The following is a 14,964-nucleotide window of genomic DNA, read 5'->3' as shown; positions in this document are numbered from 1 at the left end:
CATGCCGAGGAGCAGGCTGGGAAAAATATACAAGCGGCACTCGCCTAGAAACGCTAGCCTTGCCGTCATGTGGGTGCTAACAAGCTAGCAAGCAAGCTAGGTAGTGCTACAGTAGGTATCAACAGCCATTGTCAGCCAATCCAGTAGGTGACCGCAGCTGTGCTGCAGCAAGGCAAATTGGTGCTGTGATGTCGTTGCGGCAACGGCAAAAACACCCTCTAGTGACTTCTAGCGACAAATCAAGAAGCTAATATAGCGGATCTCAATGAAAAATTGTTGGCAACACTGGTCCCCCTGTACACTTCACTTCCCTTCATTGGCTTGTTTTTAAAATGTATGGACAGCCAGGGGCACACTCACACACTCATTATTTACAAAAGATTCATTTGTGTTTAGTGAGTCCACCAGGGCAGAGGCAGTAGGGATGACCACGTGTTCTCTTGATATGTGCTTGAATTTGACAATTTTCCTGTCCTGCTAAGCATTCAAAATGTAACTAGAACTTTTGGTTGTCAGGGAAAATGTATGAACTAAAAAGTACAATATTTTCTTTAGGAATGTAGTGAAGTAAAAGTAAAAGTTGTCAAATATAAATAGTAAAGTAAAGATACCCCAAAAATCTACTTAAGAAGTACTTTCAAGTATTTTAAATTAAGTACTTTACACCACTGGGAATAGGTATAAATATGAACACTCGAACAAAAACAACAAAACGACAAACGAACAGTTCTGCAAGGTGCAACAAACACTAAACAGAAAATAACCACCCACAACTAAAAGTGGGAAAACAGGCTACCTAAGTATGGTTCTCAATCAGAGACGATAGACAGCTGCCTCTGATTGGGAACCATACCAGGCCTTAACATAGAAATACAAAACCTAGACATACAAACATAGAATGCCCACCCACATCACACCCTGACCAAACAAAAAATAGAAACATACAAAGCAATCTACGGTCAGGGCGTGACAATAGGCATCTGGATCAAATTAATTTCATTCAAACATGCTGTTGTGCAGCTCAGGTGTATAACCTGCAAACAGTCATAGAAAAAGCTCATATATTCGTTGTGTGTCTGCAAACATAGACATTTTATGGAGAAAAAAACATTTTCCTTCATAAATCTACACACAATACCCCATAATGACATCACAATACCTCGTAATAAAGCAAAAATTGGTTTGTAGAATTTTTTGCTGATTTATTACAAATAAAAAACTGAAATCACATTTACATAAGTATTCATACCCTTTACTCAGTACTTTGTTAAAGCACCTTTGACAGCGATTACAGCCTCAAGTCTTTTTGGGTATGATGCTACAAGCTTGGCACACCTGTATTTGTGGAGTTTCTCCCATTCTTCTCTGCAGAGCCCATCAAGCTCTGTCAGGTTGGATGGGGAGCATCGCTGCACAGCTGTTTTCAAGTCTCTCCAGAGATGTTAGATCAGGTTCAAGTCCGGGCTCTGGTTGGGTCACTCAAGGACATTCAGAGACTCATTCCGAAGCCACTCCTGAATTGTCTTGGCTGTGTGCTTAGGGTCGTTGTCCTGTTGGACGGTGTACCTTCGCTCCAGTCTGAGGCATTTCATCAAGGATCTCTCTGTACTTTGCTCCGTTCATGTAGCGTCATACGCAAGAAGACTCAAGGCTGTAATCACTACCAAATGTGCTTCAACAAAGTACTGAGTCTGAATACCTGTGTAAAATATGATTTTTCAGATTTTTTAATACATTAAAGAAATATATAAAATCTGTTTTTGCTCTGTCGTTAAGGGATATTGTGTGTAGATTGATGAGAGAAAAAAACAATTTAATCAATTTAAAATAAGGCTGTAACGTAACAAAATGTGGAAAAAGTCAAGGGGTCTGAATACTTTCCGAATGCATTGTACAAAATACCGATTTACGATGTATTTGACACATAATTGGTCTAGCCAAGGGGTGTCAAACTCATTCCATGGAGGGCCTAGAGTCTGCAGGTTTTTTAGTTTTTCCTATCATTTAAGACCTAGACAACCAGGTGAGGGGAGTTCTTTACTAATTAGTGACCTTAATTCATCAATGAAGTACAAGGGATGAGCGAAAACCCGCAGACTCTCGGCCCTCCGTGGAATGAGTTTAACACGTGGTCTAGCCTATACACAAAAACTAAACAAATTATAGTCATCACCTTTGAGTGTGGATTGTATTTGTAACGTTCGTTCTCCTCCTCGTCTGAGGAGGAGCAAGGATCGGACCAATATGCAGCGAGGTATGAAGACATAATGATTTATTTAAAGAAAAAACGAACACGAAGCACACTTGATAAATACAAAAACAACAAAACGACGTTAACAGACCTGAACTTGAGAAAATAAAACAATGAACGCACGAACAGGAAAGAACGAACGAAACGAAACAGTACCGTGTGGTGCAACAAACACAGACACAGCAACAATCACCCACAAACAAACAGTGAGAACAGCCTACCTTAATATGGTTCTCAATTAGAGGAAACGTAAAACACCTGCCCCTAATTGAGAACCATATCAGGCTAATACATTGAACCCAACATAGAAACACATAACATAGAATGCCCACCCAGCTCACGTCCTGACCATACTAAACAAAGACAAAATAAAGGAAATAAGGTCAGGAACGTGACAGTATTATTATGCATACTGGATGGACTGGTTACCTTTATGCTACGCTCTAAACATTCTATCCATGAGTCTGGGAGAGAACGTATAGGCCTAGGTGATGGTTCATTGTTTGTGCAGGGCGGCTTACAATTTTAGTGAATTTGTATTTGACTTTGAATAGCCTAGTAATAGTAGGGCATTTTTTAAACATTTTCATAATGAATAGGCTGACACGTTACCCGTAGCTACGGAATATCTCACCACCATTCCATCTCCTCCCTTTCCTTCATTTCTTTCTGGAGCACGCAGAGATAGGGGTTGCCAACAGTTTAATTAAATATGTTTTGTTGTGAAAACATGTTACTATCGATGTTCACGGACAGACTTCGTTTGGTTTCCCAAATTAAGCACTTTATAGCTGCAGGAACTTGGTTCAAACAGTGCTTGAACCGAAGTAGCCTACTAGGCATGAAAAACGAACTGGCGGGAAAGCGGCCTCCATTCGCTATTCGAGTGCATAAGGATGACATTTATTTGTTTCCCTGCTCCTGTTTCTGCCCATTTGATAATGGAAACCAATTTGACATATTAGTAAAGAAAGTATTAAATTGAGAATAGTTTGATGGGTGAAAATACGATCACTTGATGAGAGAACAGCATGTGCAGATTAGATTGCAAGATTATCTGCTTGTCCACAATGACACTTTCTCTGATTTGTCTTTTCTGTCTGCATTCTGTCTCCGCCCCCTTTTGTGATAGCACAGTCTCATTATCCTTAGCATCTGTACTCACATACATGTCGGACATTTGCACTTCAAATCATTCACATTGTGCGGCTATCTGTCACGTTCATCATATGAATCGGACCAAGGTGCAGCGTGGTATGCGTACATTCTTCTTTATTAAAGAAAGAACACTGAACAAACTAACAAAACAACAAAACGAACAAAACGTGAAGCTATATGAAATAGTGCAGACAGGCAACTAAACATAGAATAAGAACCCACAAACACCAAAGGGAAATGGCTACCTAAATATGATCCCCAATCAGAGACAAAGACAAACAGCTGCCTCTGATTGGGAACCATATCAGGCCACCATAAACATACAAATACCTAGACCTACAAAACCCTAGACATACAAAAACCCTAGACAATACAAAACCCCTAGACAATACAAAAACTAGCGTATCCACCCTAGTCACACTCTGACCTAACCAAAATATAAAGAAAACAGTGTCACGCCCTGACCTGAGATATCTCTATCTCAAGTGACCCCGCTAATGTTAGCCCCTCCTCTAATAGTTTTCTGCGCACATTTCCTGTATTACACTTGCTCAGTATGGCATCTCTAATCTGATTGTACTCATCTCCTGCAGTCACAGTCTAAGACGAGTAACAAATTGCTTAACTGTCTTACCAGTTTTCAGTGTCAGTTGCTGTGCGAATGCTGTGTTCACCTGTGGCACGAAGTATGCATTTAACGCAGCCCAATCAAATCAAATTTTATTGGTCACATAAACGTGTTTAGCAGATGTTATTGCGGGTGTAGCGAAATGTTTGTGTTTCTAGCTCCGACACTGCAGTAATATCTAACAATTTACCCAACACTCACAAATCTAAGTAAAGGAATGGAATTTAGAATATATAAATACTGTATGTAGACGAGCAATGTCAGAGCGGCATATACTAAGATGCAGTAGAATAGAATACAGTATAAACATATTAGATGAGTAATTCCAAATATGTAAACATTATTAAAATGACTAGTGTTCCATTTATTAAAGTGGCCAGTGATTTCAAGTCTATGTACAGTGATGCTAGTGATGGCTATTTAACAGTCTGATGGGCTTGAGATAGAAGCTGTTTTTCAGTCTCTCGGTCCCAGCTTTGATGCACCTGTACTGACCTAGCCTTCTGGATGATAGCGGGGTGAACAGGAAGTGGCTCAGATGGTTGTTGTCCTTGAGGATCTTTTTGGCCTTCTTGTGACATTGTGTGCTGTAGGTGTCCCGGAGGGCAGGTAGTTGTGCGTTGTGTAGACCGCACCACCCTCTGGAGAGCCCTGTGATTGTGGGTGGTGAAGCTGCCATACGAAGCGGTGATACAGCCCGACAGGATGCTCTCAATTGTGCATCTGTAAAGGTTTGTGAGTGTTTTAGATGGCAAGCCAAATTTCTTCAGCCTCCTGAGGTTGAAGAGGCGTTGTTGCACCTTCTTCACCACACTGTCTGTGTGGGTGGACAATATCAGTTTGTCAATGATGTGTACACCGATGAACTTGAAGTTTTCCACCTTCTCCACTGCTGTTCGGTCGATGTGGATAGGGGCGTGCTCCCTTTTCTGTTTCCTGAAGTCCACAATCAGCTACTTTGTTTCGTTGACTTTGAGTGAGAGATCATTTTCCTGGCATCACACTCCCAGAGCCTTCACCTCCTCCTTGTAGGCTGTCTTGTCATTGTTGGTAATCAAGCCTACTACTGTTGTGTCATCTTCAAACTTGATGATTGAGTTGGAGCTGTGTGTGGCCATGCAGTCATGGGTGAACAGGGAGTACAGGAGGGGACTGAGCACGCACCCTTGTGGGTTCCCAGTGTTAAGGATCAGCGAAGTGGGGGTGTTTTTTCAAACCTTCACCACCTGGGGATGGCCTGTCAGGAAGTCCAGTACCCAGTGGCACAGGGTAGGGTTCAGACCCAGGGCCTCAAGCTTAATGATGTGCTTGGAGGGTAGCATGGTGTTGAATGTTGAGCTATAGTCAATGAACAGCATTTTTACATAGGTATTCCTCTTGTCCAGATGGGATAGTGCAGTGTGATGGTGATTGCATCATCTGGATCTTTTAGGGCGGTAAGCAAATTGAAGTGGGTCTAGGGTGACAGGTAAGGTGGAGGTGATATGATCCTTGACCAGTCTCTCATAGCACTTCATGATGACAGAAGTGAGTGCTATGGGGTGATAGTTGTTTAGTTCAGCTACCTTTGCTTTCTTGGGTACAGGAACAATGGTGGCCATCTTGAAGCATTTGGGGACAGCAGACTGGGGTAGGGAGAGATTGAATATGTCCATAAACACACCAGCCAACTGGTCTGCACATGCTCTGAGGACGCGTCTAGGGATGTCGTCTGGGCCGGCAGCCTTGCGAGGATTAACACGCTTAAATGTCTTACTCACGTCGGCCACGGAGAAGGAGAGCCCACAGTCCTTGGTAGTGGGCCGCGTCGGTGGCACTGTATTATCCTCAAAGCGGGTGAATAAGGTGTTTTGCTTGTCCGGAAGCAAGACGTCGGTGTCCGCGACGTGGCTGGTTTTCCTTTTGTAGTCCATGATTGTCTGTAGACCCTGCCGCATACAGCTCGTGTCTGAGCCGTTGAATTACAAATCCACTTTGTCTCTATACTGACGATTGCCTGTTTGATTGCCTTGCGGAGAGAATAACTACACTGTTTGTATTCTGCCATATTCCCAGTCACCTTGCCATGGTTAAATGCGGTGGTTCGCGCTTTCAGTTTTGCGCGAATGCTCCAATCTATCCCCAGTTTCTGGTTAGGATAGGTTTTAATAGTCAGTGGGTACAACTCCTATACACTTCCTGATCAACTCAGTCACCGTATCAGCCACAGCCCTGACGTAGTCCGTTTGTTCTCCAGTGTCTGCGAATGTGGAGAAAATGTCCTGCACATCTGTCCCGGCATGACGTAGAAGCAAAGCTCTCCTCCATTGTTTTGTAACTGCATCAATGTCACTGTATAGTATTAATCCTTTACCTACCGCAAACAGCTCAAACGTCATCAACCACCTGGTCCAGCGTGGACCTAGCGTAGCAGGCTCACCGTAGCAGTCAAATTTCAGATTTCAGATTTAACTGTCGTTTTCAACATTATCCTCATCGTCGTTGTTACAACTTGTCCTATGTTAGGATATTATACTGAATTGAATCAACCAGTAAACATCAACATGTCTTTACTCCATGACTGTCGTTGTAACGACCTCGCATTCTTTACTGACGTGGTGACGTCCTATATCAATCAGTATGTCGCATCAACACACGACAATATTCAGTGTGCGAAATTAGGGTATTTATATCCTATTATTGTAGGCTTTACTAGTCTCCCTATTATAATTCTATTGTACACTACTTCCAACATTCCCATTGACGAACTGAATGTGGCAACTTTTGGAATGAATCTAAGCACTGTTGTTTTCATTTGTGCCTAAAGGCTCTTCAACCCTATTTTAGGTAGGATTCATGAATACTTCCCTAAACATAAATTATGTGTAAAATCAGAGCGTTTTTAAATCTACCCATGTGTTCTGAAATGGAGACAAATATGCGTATGTTTTGATGGCTATCTGTCCTGAATCTCCATGTTCTGAACACATTCTCTGTAGGCTACATTCTAGTCTTGTGCCGATCAAATAAAAATTTAAGGAACACAGTATTTAAACGGAATGAAATGAACAGAAAAACGAATTGAACAAAACCTTCAGGATTAAATTAGTCAGCCACCCAGTGGGTGTGTATTCTGGGATTGAAGTTCAGTGTACGCAAGGGAGCAACACCCTCAGAGCTTGCTACGCACCTGCATAAGGTACGTCTGAATACCAACTACTGAGAAGTTCTAAAATCAAAATGTGTAAAAAAGGCAATGATTTCCTATGTATTGTGAGCGGACCAAGTAATTGGGCGTCACTCTAAAGCGGGAAGGTGGAACAAACGAGTCAGGAGTAGGTTTTCTTGATTGAACAAAGTTCTATATTGAGGACATTTGGTCAACACAAACACTCCAACAGAATCAATGAAACTCTCCAAAGGAAAAAACATATATCTTCTTCTCCAGAGCAAAACAGGAACACAATACGATTGTCTTTAAACTACCACAAAAAGTCACGACATTGTCACCGTCTTAATGGTTCTTCCTAGATAGCTCCTCTGTCTCGGTGGCCATCTTCCAGAGATAGTTCCCCCTTCTTGCTGGTTCCATACTCTCTCTTATAGGGGAAGGAGAATATCTCATTAGTAGTGTCAGCTGTGCTTAATTGCCTCTGGTTCACTTGTCTCCCATGCCTTGTTGGGCTACCATCCGTGAGCCCAGCCTGCCCTCTGGTGGTCCTTCCACAGTATTTACTGGCCCCTATGAGTACAGAGATCAGCCTGCAAATGTTTTGATTGGCATGTGCACTGCAGTCATGACTTTACCCTGAAAGGATTGTTGAAATCCCACAGATTGTGACTTCTCCATTTATTTTCTATCCCCTAAAGAGCCTGAATAAGGATCAAGAAAGCGGTCTGAAGAAGCAGAAGGAGGATATTGGCTGTCCAGACACCTGGATCACGTGATCAACTTCACAAAATGGGCAACAGCTAGGAATGGCACACAGCTTTCCTGTACTGCAAACGTTTGGTCAGGCCCCCTTCCCGGACTCTCCCTCAGCCTTTAGCCCTACAGGCTTCCCCTATCCCTAAAGCCTGACAGGAGCCCATGTTCTAAAGCCTATATGAAATGCAGAACACATGGATTGTGTTTTCTCAGTTTCAAAAAAGTATTAATAACATCCCTTCTGTCGCAGATTTAGTTTCAGATCAGAAACCTCCTGTGGGCTGAATGCAATACCTTGTTTGTACCGCAGAGCACCTTGCATTTCCAGTGTCGTTCAGGTTTCTGGGCCTCAAATGTCGATCTGGATAAGTGATAAAGCACAACGAGAGAGGCTACACTGAAATCGTACAATTCTATTTCATTTTGAAATTAAACTTGGAGTGTTTTATGTTGGGGGGGATGTGCAGACAGGTAACAATAGTAGAAGTAGTTGTTCTTGTAGTGGTAGTAAATTAGTAGTTGCAGTGTGCACTGGTGTTGGTGGTGTTGGTGGTAGTAGTAGTATAGTGATAAATTAGTAATAGTGGATGTGTTTGGTATGACACAGTCTGTTCTTGAAATAAAAGATGGCTACTAGGTCTGTGTGTTAGCTCTTCTGTTATGCTTGTTATGGTAAAGCGGTCTCTCTCTTCCTGTTCCCTCAGGTCACCAGCTGCGCAGCTTCCAGGGCATCCCTCATCAACTCCCACATCCTGGGCAGGGACCCTCAGGCTCCCCCAACAGCCTGCCCCCAGGCCTCTCCTAGCCCCAGACCTGCTTGGCCACCCACAACCACAACACCATGGCTCGGCTCCAGATGCAGGTGGAGAAACTAACCCAGCAGCCCCACTGGTAGTCCCAGCCCCTACCCTGGGCCTGGTATCAGAGAATGCGGCTCCAGAGACCCCCTCCAGGGGGGCTCTCCCTCGCAGAGTCCCCCCCCCCCCCCATGCCCCAGCAGAGCCAGAGGTTCATGGCCCCCCCTGCAAACCATCAAACCGTCCAACCAGCACCCTGGGTATCTGCCCCAGGTGAAAGAGAACATGTTTGCGTGTGTGTGTGTGTATGCGTCAGTTTGAATGACAGGGATAATTAACAGGCGTTGACAGTGGATGATGCCGTCGCAAATGCAGCAGAGAACCTTCAAATCCAGGCCAATTTATACCTTGACTTGTCAAGATCAGTTTGAATCATAACGTACCATTATTAATAAAAAATACATAAAAAAGGGACTTAATCTCCAATTGCAGCTTCTCACATGTGATAGAGAACAGACCCAAAGCCTCCAGAGATGATGATAGATATGTCTGGTCTACAGTGTTTAGTCTGGGGCTGAGGCTGTTTTATTCTAGCTCTGAAATACAGGCAGATCAAGAGGACAATCCACTGGCCTGGTGATTTCAGACAGGAGTTGCTGGCTGATGTGCCATATGGCTGATGTGAACAAGCTGTTGAAGTGGAGCCTTGAAGCACTGTTCTTTATAACAGAGCCACTTTATAGATCATTAATACACTAGGCCTTGTGTTTGTCTTTATAACGTGTTATCACTGGTTTGTATTATATATATAAATATGTGTGTGTGTCAGGAGGGAATGGTTGTGGTAAACTATTTTACTTCAGAGCAATGTCAAGTTTCATTATTTCATGAGTACATTTCTGACAAAACAGTGTGTCTCGTCTTCAGTTAAAACCCTTTTTGTGATATTGTCCATGGAACTCAAAATTCCAGTTTCAATACATTTTTCATACCTTGCCCAAAGTAAAGACAGAGGAACTCTAGATCAATGTCTTAGTGAAACTGTTCCCCATTGACTGTTGCACCTGCAGGCTTGGGCCTAGACCAAACAAATGAGACTGTTTCAAAACAAAGTGCTTAAGCAAAGTGTTCTGGAACATTCAAAGTGGCCTGTTTGTGTTCCGTCTTCTGTTCTGCTTTGTGTTGTGAAAGCCAGTGGCTACTATCCCAGACATAACCAATCACAGATTGACAACGTACCATTTAATCTGTCTGTTACCACCACAGACTCCTAAAATAACCTCTCCCTCAACATCGACAAAATGAAGGAGCTGATTGTGGACTACAGGAAAGAACAAAGAGAACACGCCCCCATCCGCATCGAAGGGGCTGACGTGGTGAGGAAGGCGCAACAGCTCGAGAGCATCCTGTCGGGTAGTATCTCCGCCTAGTACGGCAACTGCACCGCCTACACCCGCAGAGCTCTCCCAGAAGGTGGTGCGGTAAGCCCAACGCATCACTGGGGGTACACTGCCTGCCCTCCAGGACATCTACAGCACTCAGTGTCACAGGAAGGCCAAGAAGATCATCAAGGACCTCAGCCACCTGAGCCACGGGCCTGTTCACCCTGCTACTATCTAGCAGGTGGAGACAGTACAGGTGCATCAAAGCTGGGACAGAGAGAATGAAATACAGCTTCTATCTCAAGGCCATCAGACTGTTAAATAGTCATCTCTACCCTGCACCTTAGTCACTGTCACTAGCTGGCTACCACCCGGTACTCTACCCTGCACCTTAGAGACTGCTGTCCTATGTACATAGTCATTGAACATTGGTCATTTTAATACTTTTCCACTCTGTTAATTGTTCTTAAATCGTTTCTGTAGTTTGGAAGAGAAGAGATTAGCATTCCTGCAACATTATTCTGTAGAAATTTAATTTGATCTCTGAAATGTTTTACTAATTGATTGCTCACCTTATATGTACATACTTTATTCTCAAAATAGCTCATCCTGTATAACTTCTGCTGTACATTCCTTTTTCCTACTTATATACAGTGGGGCAAAAAAGTATTTAGTCAGCCACCAATTGTGCAAGTTCTCCCACTTAAAAAGATGAGAGAGGCCTGTAATTTTCACCATAGGTACACTTCAACTATGACAGACAAAATGAGAGAAAAAAATCCAGAAGATCACATTGTAGGATTTTTTATGAATTTATTTGCAAATTATGGTGGAAAATAAACTTTTGTTATTGACCAAATACTTATCTCAATACTTTGTTATATACCCTTTGTTGGCAATGACAGAGGTCAAACGTTTTCTGTAAGTTTTCACACACTGTTGCTGGTATTTTGGCCCATTCCTCCATGAGGATCTCCTCTAGAGCAGTGATGTTTTGGGGCTGTTGCTGGGCAACACGGACTTTCAACTCCCTCCAAAGATTTTCTATGGGGTTGAGATCTGGAGACTGGCTAGGCCACTCCAGGACCTTGAAATGCTTCTTACGAAGCCACTCCTTCGTTGCCCGGGCAGTGTGTTTGGGATCATTGTCATGCTGAAAGACCCAGCCACGTTTCATCTTCAATGCCCTTGCTGATGGAAGGAGGTTTTCACTCAAAATCTCACAATACATGGCCCCATTCATTCTTTCCTTTACACGGATCAGTCGTCCTGGTCCCTTTGCAGAAAAACAGCCCCAAAGCATGATGTTTCCACCCCATGCTTCACAGTAGGTATGGTGTTCTTTGGATGCAACTCAGCATTCTTTGTCCTCCAAACACGACGAGTTGAGTTTTTACCAAAAAGTTATATTTTGGTTTCATCTGACCATATGACATTCTCCCAATCTTCTTCTGGATCATCCAAATGCTCTCCAGCACACTTCAGACGGGCCTGGACATGTCCTGGCATAAGCACGGGGACACGTCTGGCACTGCAGGATTTGAGTCCCTGGCGGCGTAGTGTGTTACTGATGGTAGGCTTTGTTACTTTGGTCCCAGCTCTCTGCAGGTCATTCACTAGGTCCCCCCCGTGTGGTTCTGGGATTTTTGCTCACCGTTCTTGTGATCATTTTGACCCCACGGGGTGAGATCTTGCGTGGAGCCCCAGATCGAGGGAGATTATCAGTGGTCTTGTATGTCTTCCATTTCCTAATAATTGCTCCCACAGTTGATTTCTTCAAACCAAGCTGCTTACCTATTGCAGATTCAGTCTTCCCAGCCTGGTGTAGGTCTACAATTTTGTTTCTGGTGTCCTTTGACAGCTCTTTGGTCTTGGCCATAGTGGAGTTTGGAGTGTGACTGTTTGAGGTTGTGGACAGGTGTCTTTTATACTGATAACAAGTTCAAACAGGTGCCATTAATACAGGTAACGAATGGAGGACAGAGGAGCCTCTTAAAGAAGAAGTTACAGGTCTGTGAGAGCCAGAAATCTTGCTTGTTTGTAGGTGACCAAATACTTATTTTCCACCATAATTTGCAAATAAATTCATAAAAAATCCTACAATGTGATTTTCTGGATTTTTTCTTCTCATTTTGTCTGTCATAGTTGAAGTGTACCTATGATGAAAATTACAGGCCTCTCTCATCTTTTTAAGTGGGAGAACTTGCACAATTGGTGGCTGACTAAATACTTTATTGCCCCACTGTATTGTCCATACTGTCTATATACATCACGTATTGATATCCCGGACTCTGTCATTCCTCGTTCTGATATTGCTCATTCTGATCATTCTTAATCTCTTGTGTCTTATTTTTTCTTTGCTATTTTACTAGGGATTATTTGTGTATTAGTATTGTACTGTTAGACATTTACTACACTGCTGGAGCTAGAAACAAAAGCATTTTGCTGCACCTGCTTTAACATCTGCTTATCTGTGTACGTGACATTTTTTTTTTTTTTTAAGAGACATGACATTGATGCCATTGCTCTGTCTGACTCTGTCTCCAAATGTCTCTCTTTGGATTTATTAAACATCTTAAACTCCAACCATCTGCCTCCTGTGTCTGCATTTGGGTATCGCCTAGTGTCATGATACGCATTCAACCCAATGCCTGACTTCTCCCACAATGCACCACTGCCAAGCAACGGCAGCCTTGGCTATCCTCACTCACAACAGCAGCAGGTACATATTTGCACTTAAGTATACCAGCCCCCCTTCACTTTACAATGGAGCAGAATGTTCTGTTTTCTATTTTTTCAAAGCTGGTTGAATGTTTTTTTTTTTTTAACCCATCTGCAACTCGCCGCAGGTGAGAGAATTTACACAGTAAATGAGAATCACCTGTCTCCAACCTAATTAATTTAGTCCAGGCCAATTGCTGACTTTGATGTAAAACATGTTTGTTTCCCTTTTTTTGTGGTCCTGTGCAGTTATAAATCAAACAAATACATCTATGAACACCAAGGTATTTTTTTTTTCAATTTCAACTTATTTTAGAAGTAGTGAATCATGCAAGGCGGTTGTTATATTTGAGCACCACTGTAGCTACATTTAATGTTTCCACGTATCAGTTTGTAACATTTTGTTTTAAAGGATCAATGTTTTAAAGGATTGTAAGCAGTTGAATTGAATCTTTAGATAGAGTCTGCATATCGGAACAAGAACCCTGGAAACCTTATCCAGACAATAAGACCCAACTTCCCTCAGACCCTACCAGTTACCCTCCCATACAGAACTGCTATGTATTGGTGTTGCCTACTATATTAGTACACAACACAATTAAAGAACCAATACAATCATTCTTGTTTATATGACATATGAGAAATACAGTTTATCTTCCTTTAACACAAGGACAACAACATGCACAGGTACTAACTGCAATATCCTATAGCTTATTTCTCTCAAGTTTGTGCACAAATTTGTGAGTATTTTATCCTTTGACAAGATAATACATCTACCTGACAGGTGTGCCATATCAAGAAGCTGATCATTACACAGGTGCACCTTGTGCGGGGTACAATAAAAGGCCACTCTAAAATGTGTCACAAAACACAATGCCACAGATGTCTAAAGTTTTAAGGGAGCGTGCAATTGGCATGCTGACTGCAGGAATGCCCACCAGAGCTGTTTCCAGACAATTGAATGTTAATTATTCTACCGTAAGCCGCCTCCAACGTCTTTTCTAGAGAATTTGGCAGTACGTCTCTGTAATGTGTCTGTATCTAGAGTATGTACAGTACCAGTCAAAAGTTTGGACACACCTACTCATTCAAGGGTTTTAATTTATTTTTACTAGTTCTTACATCGTACAATTATAGTAAAGACATCAGAACTATGAAATAACACAAATGGAATCATATAGTAACCAAAAAACTGTTAAATAAATCAAAATATATTTCATATTTGAGATTCTTTAAAGTAGCCGCCCTTTGCCTTGATGAAAGCTTTGCAGACTTGGCATTCTCTCAACCAGTTTCATGAGGTAGTCACCTAGAATACATTTCAATTTGTCAAAAGTTGATTTGTGAAATTTCTTTCCTTTCAACGCGTTTAAGCCAATCAGTTGTGTTGTGACAAGATAGGGGTGGTACACAGAAGATGGTATTTTACCAAATAGGGCTAAGTCCATATTATGGCAAGAACAGTTCAAATAAAGAAATAATGGACTGTAGTTAATTAAGACATGTTTTATTTATTTATTTATTTAACTAGGCAAGTCAGTTAAGAACAAATTCTTATTTCACAATGATGGCCTAACCTGGCCAAACCCTTCCTTAATCCGGACGACGCTGGGCCAATTGTACGCCGCCCTATGGAACTCCTGATCACAGCCGGTTGTGATTCAGCCTGGGATTGAACCAGGGTCTGTAGTGACACCTCTAGCACTGAGATGCAGTGCCTTAAACTGCTGCGCCACTCGGGAGCCCTTTAATGAAGGTCAGTCAACCTGGAAAATTTCATGAACTTTGAAAGATTCTTTAAGTGCAGTCACAAAAAACATCAAGCTCTATGATGAAACTGGCTCTCATGAGGACCTCAACAGGAAAGGAAGACCCAGAGTTACCTCTACTGCATAGGATAAGTTCATTAGAGTTAACTGCACCTCTCAGGTGCCTTTTTAAATACTTATTAAGCCTAGTCCTGGACTAAAAAGCAAGCTCAATGGAGAATCTCCATATAAAATGATTTTAGTCCAGGACTAGGCTTAATCTGTGTCTGGGAAATCTCCCCTCAAGGTTTAATAGTAAGTAGTTGATATTTGCATTAGACCAAGATCTGATTCCATTGCAATGTGCAGTGC

At 42.3% G+C, this 14,964-nt stretch overlaps 1 pseudogene; it reads left to right on the top strand.

Annotated features, from left to right (window-relative positions):
* LOC139530956 (transcription intermediary factor 1-alpha-like) overlaps positions 1-14,964 on the top strand; it is a 31,163-nt pseudogene that overhangs the window by 3,047 nt on the left and 13,152 nt on the right.

This window comes from Salvelinus alpinus, chromosome 9 (assembly GCF_045679555.1).
Source record: "Salvelinus alpinus chromosome 9, SLU_Salpinus.1, whole genome shotgun sequence".
NCBI lineage: Eukaryota > Metazoa > Chordata > Actinopteri > Salmoniformes > Salmonidae > Salvelinus > Salvelinus alpinus.
The sequence above is the reverse complement of the archived record's forward strand: the minus strand, read 5'-3'. Positions and strand labels throughout refer to the sequence as shown.